This window comes from Somniosus microcephalus, chromosome 15, assembly GCF_052327205.1.
Source record: "Somniosus microcephalus isolate GS21.2 chromosome 15, FLI_Smic_1.0, whole genome shotgun sequence".
In the NCBI taxonomy this organism is placed as follows: domain Eukaryota; kingdom Metazoa; phylum Chordata; class Chondrichthyes; order Squaliformes; family Somniosidae; genus Somniosus; species Somniosus microcephalus.
Window position 1 is genome coordinate 10,534,106 of NC_141001.1, and position 15,025 is coordinate 10,549,130.

At 61.8% G+C, this 15,025-nt stretch overlaps 1 long non-coding RNA gene across 1 annotated transcript in view; it reads right to left on the reverse strand.

Moving 5' to 3' along the window:
* Positions 1-12,818, reverse strand: part of LOC147106540 (uncharacterized) — a 33,356-nt gene extending 20,538 nt beyond the window's left edge. Inside the window, exon 1 of the long non-coding RNA XR_015080947.1 lies at positions 12,575-12,818. This is a non-coding gene — a long non-coding RNA (uncharacterized LOC147106540). The remainder of the gene's footprint in view (positions 1-12,574) is intronic.
* Positions 12,819-15,025: the final 2,207 nt, after the last annotated feature.

The window sequence follows — 15,025 nt, forward strand, 5'->3', positions numbered from 1 at the left end:
CTGTGTCCGTGTTCCCTGTGAAGTGTCCGTGTTCCCCGAGAAGTGTCCGTGTTCCCTGTGAAGTGTCTGTGTTCCCTGTGTCCATGTTCCCTGTGACCGTGTTCCCTGTGAAGTGTCAGTGTTCCCTGTGAAGTGTCCGTGTTCCCCGCGAAGTGTCCCTGTTCCCCGCGATGTGTCCGTTTTCTCTACGACGTGTCCATGTTCCTCCGCGACGTGTCCGTTTTCCCCGCGATGTGACCTTGTTCCCCGCAACGTGTCCATGTTCCCTGTGTCCATGTTCAATGTGAAGTGTCCGTGTTCCCAGTGTCCGCGTTCCCCGTGACGTGTCCCACTTACCCGCGAAGTGTCCGCGTTATCCGTGAAGTGTCCATGTTCCCTGCGATGTATCCCTATTCCACAGGAAGTGTCCGTGTTCCCCGCAACGTGTCCGTTTTCCCCGCGACATGTCCGTGTTCCCCGCGAAGTGTCCCTGTTCCCTGTGTCCATGTTCAATGTGAAGTGTCCGTGTTCCCTGTGTCAGTGTTCCCTGTGTCCGCGTTCCCCGCGAAGTGTCCGCATTCCCCGCGAAGTGTCCGCGTTCCCCGCGAAGTGTCTGCGTTCCCCGCGAAGTATCCGCGTTCCCCGCGAAGTATCCGCGTTCCCCGCGAAGTGTCCGCGTTCCCTGCGAAGTGTCCGCGTTCCCCGTGAAGTGTCCGTGTTCCCTGTGAAGTGGCCGTGTTCCCCGCGACGTGGCCGTGATCCCCGTGAAGTGTCCGTGTTCCGGTGAAGTGTCCGTGTTCCCCGTGAAGTGTCCGTGTTCCCCGTGAAGTGTCCGTGTTACCTGTGTCCATGTTCCCTGTGACCGTGTTCCCCGCGAAGTGTCCGTGTTCCCCGCGCAGTGCCCGTGTTCACTGTGTCCGTGTTCCCCGTGAAGTGTCCGTGTTCCCAATGAAGTGTCCGTGTTCCAGGTGAAGTGTCCGTGATCCCTGTGTCCATTTTCCCTGTGAAGTGTCCGTGTTCCCTGTGTCCATGTTCAATGTGAAGTGTCCGTGTTCCCTGTGTCAGTATTCCCTGTGTCTGCGTTCCCCGCGAAGTGTCCGCGTTCCCCGCGAAGTGTCCGCGTTCCCCGAGAAGTGTCCGCGTTCCCCGCGACGTGTCTGCGTGCCCCGCGAAGTGTCCGTGTTCCCCGTGAAGTGGCCGTGTTCCCCGCGATGTGTCCGTGTTCCCCGTGAAGTGTCCGTGTTCCCCGTGAAGTGTCCGTGCTCTGGTGAAGTGTCCGTGTTCCCCGTGAAGTGTCCGTGTTCCCCGTGAAGTGTCCGCATTACCTGTGTCCGTGTTCCCTGTGACCTTGTTCCCCGTGAAGTGTCCGTGTTCCCCACACAGTGCCCGTGTTCCCTGTGTCCGTGTTCCCTGTGAAGTGTCCGTGTTCCCCGTGAAGTGTCCTTGTTCCCAGTGAAGTGTCCGTGTTCCCAGTGAAGTGTCCGTGTTCCCAGTGAAGTGTCTGTGATCCCTGTGCCCGTGTTCCCTGTGAATTGTCCATGTTCCCCGTGATGTGTCCGTGTTCCCTGTGACCGTGTTCCCCGCGCAGTGTCCGTGTTCCCCGCGCAGTGTCTGTGTTCCCCGCGCAGTGTCCGTGTTCCCCGTGCAGTGTCCGTGATCACCGCGCAGTGTCCGTGTTCCCCGCGCAGGCGAAGTGTCCACATTCCTCGCGAAGTGTCCGCCTTCCCCGCGAAGTGTCCGCGTTCCCCGCGAAGTATCCGCGTTCACTGCGAAGTGTCCGTGTTCCCCGTGAAGTGTCCGTGTTCCCTGTGAAGTGGCCATGTTCCCCGCGACGCGTCCGTGTTCCCCGCGCAGTGTCCGTGTTCCCCGCGCAGTGTCCGTGTTCCCCGCGCAGTGTCTGTGTTCCCCGCGCAGTGTCCCTGTTCCCCGCGCAGTCTCCATGTTCCCCGCGCAGTGTCTGTCTTCCCCGCGCAGTGTCCGTGTTCCTTGTGAAGTGTCCGTGTTCCCCGCGCAGTGTCCATGTTCCCCGTGCAGTATCCGTGTTCCCCGCGCAGTGTCCGTGTTCCCCGCGCAGAGTCCCTGTTCCCCGCGCAGTGTCCGTGTTCCCCGCGCAGTGTCCGTGTTCCTTGTGAAGTGTCCGTGTTCCCCGCGCAGTGTCCCTGTTCCCCGCGCAGTGTCCGTGTTCCCCGCGCAGTGTCCGTGTTCCCCGCGCAGTGTCCGTGTTCCCCACGAAGTGTCCCTGTTCCCCGTGAAGTGTCCCTGTTCCCCGCGCAGTGTACGTGTTCCCCGCGCAGTGTCCCTGTTCCCCGCGCAGTGTCCGTGTTCCCCGCGCAGTGTCCTTGTTCCCCACGAAGTGTCCCTGTTCCCCGCGAAGTGTCCCTGTTCCCCGCGCAGTGTCCGTGTTCCCTGTGCAGTGTCCCTGTTCCCCGCGCAGTGTCCGTGTTCCCCGCGCAGTGTCCCTGTTCCCCGCGCAGTGTCCCTGTTCCCCGCGCAGTGTCCGTGTTCCCCCTGCAGTGTCCGTGTTCCCGGCGCCGTGTCCGTCTTCCCCGCGCAGCGTCCGTTTTCCCGCGCGTCCGTGTTCCTTGTGAAGTGTCCGTGTTCCCCGCGTAGTGTCCGTGTTCCCCGCGCAGTGTCCGTGTTCCCCGCGCAGTGTCCCTGTTCCCCGCGCAGTGTCACTTTTCCCCTGGCAGTGTCCGTGTTCCCCGCGCAGTGTCCGTGTTCCTTGTGAAGTGTCCGTGTTCCCGGCGCAGTGTCCCTGTTCCCCGCGCAGTGTCCGTGTTCCCCGCGCAGTGTCCGTGTTCCCCGCGCAGTGTCCGTGTTTCCCGCGCAGTGTCCGTGTTCCCCGCGCAGTGTCCCTGTTCCCCGCGCAGTGTCCCTGTTCCCCGCGCAGTGTCCGTCTTCCCCGCGCAGTGTCCGTGTTCCCCGCGCAGTGTCCGTGTTCCCCGCGCAGTGTCCCTGTTCCCCGCGCAGGGTCCCTGTTCCCCGCGCAGTGTCCCTGTTCCCCGCGCAGTGTCCCTGTTCCCCGCGCAGTGTCCGTCTTCCCCGCGCAGTGTCCGTGTTCCCCACGCAGTGTCCGTGTTCCCCGCGCATTGTCCCTGTTCCCCGCGCAGGGTCCCTGTTCCCCGCGCAGTGTCCCTGTTCCCCGCGCAGTGTCCCTGTTCCCCACGCAGTGTCCCTGTTCCCCGCGAAGTGTCCCTGTTCCCCGCGCAGTGTCCGTGTTCGCCGCGCAGTGTCCGTGTTCCCCGCGCAGTGTCCGTGTTCCCCGCGCAGTGTCCGTGTTCCCCGCGCAGTGTCCCTGTTCCCCGCGCAGTGTCCCTGTTCCCCGCGCAGTGTCCATCTTCCCCGCGCAGTGTCCGTGTTCCCCGCGCAGTGTCCGTGTTCCCTGCGCAGTGTCCGTGCTCCCCGCGCAGTGTCCCTGTTTCCCGCGAAGTGTCCCTGTTCCCCGCGCAGTGTCCGTGTTCCCCGCACAGTGTCCGTGTTCCCCGCGCAGTGTCCCTGTTCCCCGCGCAGTGTCCCTGTTCCCCGCGCAGTGTCCCTGTTCCCCGCGCAGTGTCCCTGTTCCCCGCGCAGTGTCCGTGTTCCCCGCGCAGTGTCCCTGTTCCCTGCGCAGTGTCCGTGTTCCCCGCGCAGTGTCCCTGTTCCCCGCGCAGTGACCGTGTTCCCCGCGCAGTGTCCCTGTTCCCCGCGCAGTGTCCCTGATCCCCGCGCAGTGTCCCTGTTCCCCGCGAAGTGTCCGTGTTCCCAGTGAAGTGTCCGTGTTCCCAGTGAAGTGTCCGTGTTCCCCGTGAAGTGTCCGTGATCCCTGTGTCCGTGTTCCCTGTGAAGTGTCCGTGTTCCCCGTGAAGTGTCCGTGTTCCCTGTGAAGTGTCCGTGTTCCCTATGTCCGTGTTCCCTGTGACCGTGTTCCCTGTGAAGTGTCAGTGTTCCCTGTGAAGTGTCCGTGTTCCCCGCGAAGTGTCCCTGTTCCCCGCGATGTGTCCGTTTTCTCTGCGATGTGTCCATGTTCCCCGCGACGTGTCCGTTTTCCCCGCGACGTGACCTTGTTCCCCGCAACGTGTCCATGTTCCCTGTGTCCATGTTCAATGTGAAGTGTCCGTGTTCCCAGTGTCCGCATTCCCCGTGACGTGTCCGCGTTACCCGCGAAGTGTCCGCGTTATCCGTGAAGTGTCCGTGTTCCCTGCGATGTGTCCCTATTCCACAGGAAGAGTCCGTGTTCCCCACGACGTGTCCGTTTTCCCCGCGCAGTGTCCGTGTTCCCCGCGCAGTTTCCGTGTTCCCCGCGCAGTGTCCGTGTTCCCCGCGCAGTGTCCCTGTTCCCCGCGCAGTGTCCCTGTTCCCCGCGCAGTGTCCGTCTTCCCCGCGCAGTGTCCGTGTTCCCCGCGCAGTGTCCGTGTTCCCCGCGCAGTGTCCGTGCTCCCCGCACAGTGTCCCTGTTTCCCGCGAAGTGTCCCTGTTCCCCGCGCAGTGTCCGTGTTCCCCGCACAGTGTCCGTGTTCCCCGCGCAGTGTCCCTGTTCCCCGCGCAGTGTCCCTGTTCCCCGCGCAGTGTCCCTGTTCCCCGCGCAGTGTCCCTGTTCCCCGCGCAGTGTCCCTGTTCCCCGCGCAGTGTCCGTGTTCCCCGCGCAGTGTCCCTGTTCCCTGCACAGTGTCCGTGTTCCCCGCGCAGTGTCCCTGTTCCCCGCGCAGTGTCCGTGTTCCCCGCGCAGTGTCCCTGTTCCCCGCGCAGTGTCCCTGATCCCCGCGCAGTGTCCCTGTTCCCCGCGAAGTGTCCGTGTTCCCAGTGAAGTGTCCGTGTTCCCAGTGAAGTGTCCGTGTTCCCCGTGAAGTGTCCGTGATCCCTGTGTCCGTGTTCCCTGTGAAGTGTCCGTGTTCCCCGTGAAGTGTCCGTGTTCCCTGTGATGTGTCCGTGTTCCCTGTGTCCGTGTTCCCTGTGACCGTGTTCCCTGTGAAGTGTCAGTGTTCCCTGTGAAGTGTCCGTGTTCCCCGCGAAGTGTCCATGTTCCCCGCGACGTGTCCGTTTTCCCCGCGACGTGACCTTGTTCCCCGCAACGTGTCCATGTTCAATGTGAAGTGTCCGTGTTCCCAGTGTCCGCATTCCCCGTGACGTGTCCGCGTTACCCGCGAAGTGTCCGCGTTATCCGTGAAGTGTCCGTGTTCCCTGCGATGTGTCCCTATTCCACAGGAAGTGTCCGTGTTCCCCACGACGTGTCCGTTTTCCCCGCGACATGTCCGTGTTCCCCGCGAAGTGTCCCTGTTCCCTGTGTCCATGTTCAATGTGAAGTGTCCGTGTTCCCTGTGTCAGTGTTCCCTGTGTCCGCGTTCCCCGCGAAGTGTCCGCCTTCCCCGCGAAGTGTCCGCCTTCCCCGCGAAGTGTCCGCGTTCCCCGCGAAGTATCCGCGTTCCCCGCGAAGTGTCCGCGTTCCCTGCGAAGTGTCCGTGTTCCCCGTGAAGTGTCCGTGTTCCCTGTGAAGTGGCCGTGTTCCCCGCGATGTGGCCGTGATCCCCGTGGTGCAGTGTCCATGTTCCCCGCGCAGTGTCCGTGTTCCCCGCGCAGTGTCCGTGTTCCCCGCGCAGTGTCTGTGTTCCCCGCGCAGTGTCCCTGTTCCCCGCGCAGTCTCCATGTTCCCCGCGCAGTGTCCCTGTTCCCCGCGCAGTGTCTGTCTTCCCCGCGCAGTGTCCGTGTTCCTTGTGAAGTGTCCGTGTTCCCCGCGCAGTGTCCCTGTTCCCCGCGCAGTGTCCGTGTTCCCCGCGCAGTGTCCGTGTTCCCCGCGCAGTGTCCGTGTTCCCCACGAAGTGTCCCTGTTCCCCGTGAAGTGTCCCTGTTCCCCGCGCAGTGTACGTGTTCCCCGCGCAGTGTCCCTGTTCCCCGCGCAGTGTCCGTGTTCCCCGCGCAGTGTCCTTGTTCCCCACGAAGTGTCCCTGTTCCCCGCGAAGTGTCCCTGTTCCCCGCGCAGTGTCCGTGTTCCCTGTGCAGTGTCCCTGTTCCCCGCGCAGTGTCCGTGTTCCCCGCGCAGTGTCCCTGTTCCCCGCGCAGTGTCCGTGTTCCCCTGCAGTGTCCCTGTTCCCCGCGCAGTGTCCGTGTTCCCCGCGCAGTGTCCTTGTTCCCCGCGAAGTGTCCCTGTTCCCCGCGAAGTGTCCCTGTTCCCCGCGCAGTGTCCGTGTTCCCTGTGCAGTGTCCCTGTTCCCCGCGCAGTGTCCGTGTTCCCCGCGCAGTGTCCCTGATCCCCGCGCAGTGTCCCTGTTCCCCGCGAAGTGTCCGTGTTCCCAGTGATGTGTCCGTGTTCCCCGTGAAGTGTCCGTGATCCCTGTGTCCGTGTTCCCTGTGAAGTGTCCGTGTTCCCCGTGAAGTGTCCGTGTTCCCTGTGAAGTGTCCGTGTTCCCTGTGTCCGTGTTCCCTGTGACCGTGTTCCCTGTGAAGTGTCAGTGTTCCCTGTGAAGTGTCCGTGTTCCCCGCGAAGTGTCCCTGTTCCCCGCGATGTGTCCGTTTTCTCTGCGATGTGTCCATGTTCCCCGCGACGTGTCCATTTTCCCCGCGACGTGACCTTGTTCCCCGCAACGTGTCCATGTTCCCTGTGTCCATGTTCAATGTGAAGTGTCCGTGTTCCCAGTGTCCGCGTTCCCCGTGACGTGTCCGCGTTACCCGCGAAGTGTCCGCGTTATCCGTGAAGTGTCCGTGTTCCCTGCGATGTGTCCCTATTCCACAGGAAGTGTCCGTGTTCCCCACGACGTGTCCGTTTTCCCCGCGACATGTCCGTGTTCCCCGCGAAGTGTCCCTGTTCCGTGTCCATGTTCAATGTGAAGTGTCCGTGTTCCCTGTGTCAGTGTTCCCTGTGTCCGCGTTCCCCGCGAAGTGTCCGCATTCCCCGCGAAGTGTCCGCCTTCCCCGCGATGTGTCCGCGTTCCCCGCGAAGTATCCGCGTTCCCCGCGAAGTGTCCGCGTTCCCTGCGAAGTGTCCGTGTTCCCCGTGAAGTGTCCGTGTTCCCTGTGAAGTGGCCGTGATCCCCGCGACGTGGCCGTGATCCCCGTGGCGCAGTGTCCATGTTCCCCGCGCAGTGTCCGTGTTCCCCGTGCAGTGTCCGTGTTCCCCGCGCAGTGTCCGTGTTCCCCGCGCAGTGTCTGTGTTCCCCGCGCAGTGTCCCTGTTCCCCGCACAGTCTCCATGTTCCCCGCGCAGTGTCCCTGTTCCCCGCGCAGTGTCTGTCTTCCCCGCGCAGTGTCCGTGTTCCTTGTGAAGTGTCCGTGTTCCCCGCGCAGTGTCCATGTTCCCCGTGCAGTATCCGTGTTCCCCGCGCAGTGTCCGTGTTCCCCGCGCAGTATCCCTGTTCCCCGCGCAGTGTCCGTGTTCCCCGCGCAGTGTCCGTGTTCCTTGTGAAGTGTCCGTGTTCCCCGCGCAGTGTCCCTGTTCCCCACGCAGTGTCCGTGTTCCCCGCGCAGTGTCCGTGTTCCCCGCGCAGTGTCCGTGTTCCCCGCGCAGTGTCCCTGTTCCCCGCGCAGTGTCCGTGTTCCCCGCGCAGTGTCCGTGTTCCTTGTGAAGTGTCCGTGTTCCCCGCGCAGTGTCCCTGTTCCCCACGCAGTGTCCGTGTTCCCCGCGCAGTGTCCGTGTTCCCCGCGCAGTGTCCGTGTTCCCCACGAAGTGTCCCTGTTCCCCGTGAAGTGTCCCTGTTCCCCGCGCAGTGTACGTGTTCCCCGCGCAGTGTCCCTGTTCCCCGCGCAGTGTCCGTGTTCCCCGTGCAGTGTCCTTGTTCCCCACGAAGTGTCCCTGTTCCCCGCGAAGTGTCCCTGTTCCCCGCGCAGTGTCCGTGTTCCCTGTGCAGTGTCCCTGTTCCCCGCGCAGTGTCCGTGTTCCCCGCGCAGTGTCCCTGTTCCCCGCGCAGAGTCCCTGTTCCCCCTGCAGTGTCCGTGTTCCCGGCGCCGTGTCCGTCTTCCCCGCGCAGCGTCCGTTTTCCCGCGCAGCGTCCGTGTTCCTTGTGAAGTGTCCATGTTCCCGGCGCAGTGTCCCTGTTCCCCGCGCAGTGTCCCTGTTCCCCGCGCAGTGTCCCTGTTCCCCGCGCAGTGTCTCTTTTCCCCTGGCAGCGTCCATGTTCCCCGCGCAGTGTCCGTTTTCCTTGCGAAGTGTCCGTGTTCCCCGCTCAGTGTCCCTGTTCCCCACGCAGTGTCCCTGTTCCCCGCGCAGTGCCCGTGTTCCCCGCGCAGTGTCTCTTTTCCCCTGGCAGTGTCCGTGTTCCCCGCGCAGTGTCCGTGTTCCCCGCGCAGTGTCCGTATTCCCCGCGCAGTGTCCGTGTTTCCCGCGCAGTGTCCGTGTTCCCCGCGCAGTGTCCCTGTTCCCCGCGCAGTGTCCCTGTTCCCCGCGCAGTGTCCGTGTTCGCCGCGCAGTGTCCGTGTTCCCCGCGCAGTGTCCGTGTTCCCCGCGCAGTGTCCGTGTTACCCGCGCAGTGTCCGTGTTCCCCGCGCAGTGTCCCTGTTCCCCGCGAAGTGTCCCTGTTCCCCGCGCAGTGTCCGTGTTCGCCGCACAGTGTCCGTGTTCCTTGTGAAGTGTCCGTGTTCCCCGCGCAGTGTCCGTGTTCCCCGCGCAGTGTCCGTGTTCCCCGCGCAGTGTCCGTGTTCCCCGCGCAGTGTCCGTGTTCCCCGCGCAGTGTCCGTGTTCCCCGCGAAGTGTCCGTGTTCCCCGCTCAGTGTCCCTGTTCCCCACGCAGTGTCCCTGTTCCCCGCGCAGTGCCCGTGTTCCCCGCGCAGTGTCTCTTTTCCCCTGGCAGTGTCCGTGTTCCCCGCGCAGTGTCCGTGTTCCCCGCGCAGTGTCCGTGTTCCCCGCGCAGTGTCCGTGTTTCCCGCGCAGTGTCCGTGTTCCCCGCGCAGTGTCCCTGTTCCCCGCGCAGTCTCCCTGTTCCCCGCGCAGTGTCCGTCTTCCCCGCGCAGTGTCCGTGTTACCCGCGCAGTGTCCGTGTTCCCCGCGCAGTGTCCCTGTTCCCCGCGAAGTGTCCCTGTTCCCCGCGCAGTGTCCGTGTTCGCCGCGCAGTGTCCGTGTTCCCCGCGCAGTGTCCCTGTTCCCCGCGCAGTGTCCCTGTTCCCCGCGCAGTGTCCCTGTTCCCCGCGCAGTGTCCGTGTTCCCCGCGCGGTGTCCCTGTTCGCCGCGCAGTGTCCGTGTTCCCCGCGCAGTGTCCGTGTTCCCCGCGAAGTGTCCGTGTTCCCCGCACAGTGTCCGTGTTCCTTGTGAAGTGTCCGTGTTCCCCGCGCAGTGTCCGTGTTCCCCGCGCAGTGTCCGTGTTCCCCGCGCAGTGTCCGTGTTCCCCGCGCAGTGTCCGTGTTCCCCGCGCAGTGTCCGTGTTCCCCGCGCAGTGTCCGTGTTCCCCGCGCAGTGCCCCTGTTCCCCGCGAAGTGTCCCTGTTCCCCGCGAAGTGTCCTTGTTCCCCGCGCAGTGTCCGTGTTCCCCGCGCAGCGTCCGTGTTCCCCGCGCAATGTCCGTGTTCCCCGCGCAGCATACGTGTTCCCTGCGCAGCGTCTGTTTTCCCCGCGCAGCGTCCATGTTCCTTGTGAAGTGTCCGTGTTCCCCGCGCAGTGTCCGTTTTCCCCGCGCAGTGTCCATTTTCCCCTCGCTCTGTCCGTGTTCCCCACGCAGTGTCCCTGTTCCCAGCGCTGTGTCCCTGTTCCCCGCGCAGTGTCCGTTTTCCCCTGGTTGTGTCCGTGTTCCCGGCGCAGTGTCCGTGTTCCCCGCGCAGTGTCCCTGTTCCCCGCGCAGTGTCCCTGTTCCCCGCGCAGTGTCCCTGTTCCCCGCGCAGTGTCCCTGTTCCCCGCGCAGTGTCCCTGTTCCCCGCGCAGTGTCCCTGTTCACCGCGCAGTGTCCCTGTTCCCCGCGCAGTGTCCCTGTTCCCCGCGCATTGCCCGTGTTCCCCGCGCAGTGTCCGTGTTCCCCGTGCAGTGTCCGTGTTCCCCGCGCAGTGTCCGTGTTTCCCGCGCAGTGTCCGTGTTCCCCGCGCAGTGTCCCTGTTCCCCGCGCAGTGTCCCTGTTCCCCGCGCAGTGTCCGTCTTCCCCGCGCAGTGTCCGTGTTACCCGCGCAGTGTCCGTGTTCCCCGCGCAGTGTCCCTGTTCCCCGCGAAGTGTCCCTGTTCCCCGCGCAGTGTCCGTGTTCGCCGCACAGTGTCCGTGTTCCTTGTGAAGTGTCCGTGTTCCCCGCGCAGTGTCCGTGTTCCCCGCGCAGTGTCCGTGTTCCCCGCGCAGTGTCCGTGTTCCCCGCGCAGTGTCCGTGTTCCCCGCGCAGTGTCCGTGTTCCCCGCGAAGTGTCCGTGTTCCCCGCTCAGTGTCCCTGTTCCCCACGCAGTGTCCCTGTTCCCCGCGCAGTGCCCGTGTTCCCCGCGCAGTGTCTCTTTTCCCCTGGCAGTGTCCGTGTTCCCCGCGCAGTGTCCGTGTTCCCCGCGCAGTGTCCGTGTTCCCCGCGCAGTGTCCGTGTTTCCCGCGCAGTGTCCCTGTTCCCCGCGCAGTGTCCCTGTTCCCCGCGCAGTGTCCCTGTTCCCCGCGCAGTGTCCGTCTTCCCCGCGCAGTGTCCGTGTTACCCGCGCAGTGTCCGTGTTCCCCGCGCAGTGTCCCTGTTCCCCGCGAAGAGTCCCTGTTCCCCGCGCAGTGTCCGTGTTCGCCGCGCAGTGTCCGTGTTCCCCCGCAGTGTCCGTGTTCCCCGCGCAGTGTCCCTGTTCCCCGCGCAGTGTCCCTGTTCCCCGCGCAGTGTCCCTGTTCCCCGCGCAGTGTCCGTGTTCCCCGCGCGGTGTCCCTGTTCGCCGCGCAGTGTCCGTGTTCCCCGCGCAGTGTCCGTGTTCCCCGCGCAGTGTCCGTGTTCCCCGCACAGTGTCCGTGTTCCTTGTGAAGTGTCCGTGTTCCCCGCGCAGTGTCCGTGTTCCCCGCGCAGTGTCCGTGTTCCCCGCGCAGTGTCCGTGTTCCCCGCGCAGTGTCCGTGTTCCCCGCGCAGTGTCCGTGTTCCCCGCGCAGTGTCCGTGTTCCCCGCGCAGTGCCCCTGTTCCCCGCGAAGTGTCCCTGTTCCCCGCGAAGTGTCCTTGTTCCCCGCGCAGTGTCCGTGTTCCCCGCGCAGCGTCCGTGTTCCCCGCGCAATGTCCGTGTTCCCCGCGCAGCATACGTGTTCCCTGCGCAGCGTCTGTTTTCCCCGCGCAGCGTCCATGTTCCTTGTGAAGTGTCCGTGTTCCCCGCGCAGTGTCCGTTTTCCCCGCGCAGTGTCCATTTTCCCCTCGCTCTGTCCGTGTTCCCCACGCAGTGTCCCTGTTCCCAGCGCTGTGTCCCTGTTCCCCGCGCAGTGTCCGTTTTCCCCTGGTTGTGTCCGTGTTCCCGGCGCAGTGTCCGTGTTCCCCGCGCAGTGTCCCTGTTCCCCGCGCAGTGTCCCTGTTCCCCGCGCAGTGTCCCTGTTCCCCGCGCAGTGTCCGTGTTCCCCGCGCAGTGTCCCTGTTCCCCGCGCAGTGTCCCTGTTCCCCGCGCAGTGTCCCTGTTCACCGCGCAGTGTCCCTGTTCCCCGCGCAGTGTCCCTGTTCCCCGCGCATTGCCCGTGTTCCCCGCGCAGTGTCCGTGTTCCCCGCGCAGTGTCCGTGTTCCCCGCGCAGTGTCCCTGTTCCCCGCGCAGTGTCCCTGTTCCCCGCGCATTGCCCGTGTTCCCCGCGCAGTGTTCGTGTTCCCCGCGCAGTGTCCGTGTTCCCCGAGCAGTGTCCCTGTTCCCCGCGCAGTGTCCCTGTTCCCCGCGCAGTGTCCCTGTTCCCCGCGCAGTGTCCCTGTTCCCCGCGCAGTGTCCCTGTTCCCCGCGCAGTGTCCCTGTTCCCCGCGCAGTGTCCGTGTTCCCCGCGCAGTGTCCCTTTTCCCCGCGCAGTGTCCCTTTTCCCCGCGCAGTGTCCCTGTTCCCCGCGCAGTGTCCCTTTTCCCAGCGCAGTGTCCCTGTTCCCCGCGCAGTGTCCCTGTTCCCCGCGCAGTGTCCCTGTTCCCCGCGCAGTGTCCCTGTTCCCCGCGCATTGTCCCTGTTCCCCGCGCAGTGTCCCTATTCCCCGCGCAGTGTCCCTGCTCCCCGCGCAGTGTCCCTGTTCCCCGCGCAGTGTCCCTGTTCCCCGCGCAGTGTCCCTGTTCCCCGCGCAGTGTCCCTGTTCCCCGCGCAGTGTCCGCCTGCAGTACCTGCCCCACCTGCCACCAATGGCCTTTTCAGGGATGGGAGAGGTTCTGGCACATGAGGCCATCCCAGAAATTTTAGCACCATGTTGAAACCCAACACATACTTGTCCTGAATCAAATTCCAACCATTTTGGCAACTCCCATCTGCCGGAATAGCCATAAATTTTCGATGCCTGAGGCCAACAATGATAATGTATAGCTCGGAGATGATTGCTTGTGATATTAGCAGGCCAATACTTAATATGTATATTCAACATTCCTCTGTCGCTGATGTAACATTAACCGGTAAACGTCTCCATTTAAATAGCAGACAGCAGCGTCATACAAATCTGGAAAACCTTTGTCACCAACAGTCATTCCACGCTGTTATGAGGGTAATAAAAATGCATGACATATTGTAGATATTTACCCCTTTTCCTGTGATAGCTGAATATCTACAGTGCTCACTCACCAGGTCTCATAGTTAATGGTGATCGACTGGCCTGGGCCTAAAGAGTCTCCATTGCTGAGAATGCAGTGACATTTTGAAGCTTTAACACAGTTACCAGTAACATCCAGGTATGTGTGCAATGGACAGATACAACCATCGACTGGGACATCAATCGCAGTGCATTCAAAGTCTCGGTCAGACAGCGACACACAGGTCCGATCACATGCTCTGGCATTGTAACTAAAAACCTGATGATCAGGACAGGCAATTTCTGAAAGAAATACACAATGGATTACAAATACATTCAAACCCCTCTCTGAGCATCTCTGTTCTACAGCCTCCTCCACCACTCGAACAGAGAGACCATATAAAACACCACAGCGGAAGCCCCACACAAATAGCGTATTTTAACCGTCCATTCCATTTCTCCTGCTCCGTGGAGCAGTCCCATGGTAATTTCAGGCACACTTCCATAAGACATTCCATCATAGAACGAATTTCTGAGTAGCTCAGAGATGAACTCTCAGTCCCAATCACTGTCTAGTGGCTCTTAATAGATGAAGTACATTTGAAGATGTTTGATGGTGACAGGACTCCGATTTACCAGCCCATTATATCAATTCTGCTACATCAGCGCTTTGGGGCCCAGTCAGTGCGTGAGCACTTACTGACATAACTCAGCACAGGCAAGGACCCTATTACCTGCTTACTTGTCTGCTGCTCCTGAGTTCAGCAGCCTGTGCACTAGACAGATTCCCCCTCCTCCTGTCATGTGTTCCGAGCACGAACGGCCCGGAGTGCTGCTGCTCGTGAAATGCGCTATATAAATGCAAGTCTTTCTTGACATATACTGTACATGGAAACTCCCACTTACAGTAGGCACAGGCAGCAAAACAAGACAGTAGTGTGGGTATGTGCTGATCAGAAGAGCGGGGCCTGGGTGGAGCTTAAGCAACTGTACTCATGTCGGCACGGCAGCAGGGGGCGGTGTAGGCAAGCAAATGGGAAATGGTTGGCAAGGGGAGAGGATGGTGAACTCACTGGTGGGGGCAGAATACATGACAAGGAGGGTGGAAGAATATCTAGCAGTGGAAAAGGGATGGGTAGCAATGAAAGAGGGACATGGATGGAACGTGATAAGGAAAAGGCAAAAACTGAGAGCAGCACATGGAGTAGTGGGGGGTTGGGGTGGTGGTGGGTGCGGGGGGGCTAGTGGTGGAGAAGGGTGAAGTGGGGAGCAGAGCTTTGTGGAAGGGGCGAAGGAGAGCACCAGCATTAACTCACACAGAATAGGGAGAGTGTCAGCATTAACGGGGGAATAGGGAGAGTGTCAGCATTAATGGGGGAATAGGGAGAGTGTCAGCATTAACGGGGGAATAGGGAGAGTGTCAGCATTAATGGGGGAATAGGGAGAGTGTCAGCATTAACGGGGGAATAGGGAGAGTGTCATCATTAATGGAAGGGGAATAGGGAGAGTGTCAGCATTAACGGGGGAATAGGGAGAGTGTCAGTATTAATGGGGGAATAGGGAGAGTGTCAGCATTAACGGGGGAATAGGGAGAGTGTCAGCATTAACGGGGGAATAGGGAGAGTGTCAGCATTAACGGGGGAATAGGGAGAGTGTCAGTATTAACGGGGGAATAGGGAGAGTGTCAGCATTAACGGGGGAATAGGGAGAGTGTCAGCATTAATGGGGGAATAGGGAGAGTGTCAGCATTAACGGGGGAATAGGGAGAGTGTCAGCATTAACGGGGGAATAGGGAGAGTGTCAGTATTAATGGGGGAATAGGGAGAGTGTCAGCATTAACGGGGGAATAGGGAGAGTGTCAGCATTAACGGGGGAATAGGGAGAGTGTCAGCATTAACGGAAGGGGAATAGGGAGAGTGTCAGCATTAACGGGGGAATAGGGAGAGTGTCAGCATTAATGGGGGAATAGGGAGAGTGTCAGCATTAACGGGGGAATAGGGAGAGTGTCAGCATTAACGGGGGAATAGGGAGAGTGTCAGCATTAACGGGGGAATAGGGAGAGTGTCAGCATTAACGGAAGGGGAATAGGGAGAGTGTCAGCATTAACGGGGGGATAGGGAGAGTGTCAGCATTAACGGGGGAATAGGGAGAGTGTCAGCCTTAATGGGGGAATAGGGAGAGTGTCAGCATTAACGGGGGAATAGGGAGAGTGTCAGCATTAACGGGGGGATAGGGAGAGTGTCAGCATTAATGGAAGGGGAATAGGGAGAGTGTCAGCATTAACGGGGGGATAGGGAGAGTGTCAGCATTAACGGGGGAATAGGGAGAGTGTCAGCATTAATGGGGGAGTAGGGAGAGTGTCAGCATTAACGGGGGAATAGGGAGAGTGTCAGCATTAACGGGGGAATAGGGAGAGTGTCAGCATTAACGGGGGAATAGGGAGAGTGTCAGCATTAACGGGGGAATAGGGAGAGTGTCAGCATTAACGGAAGGGGAATAGGGAG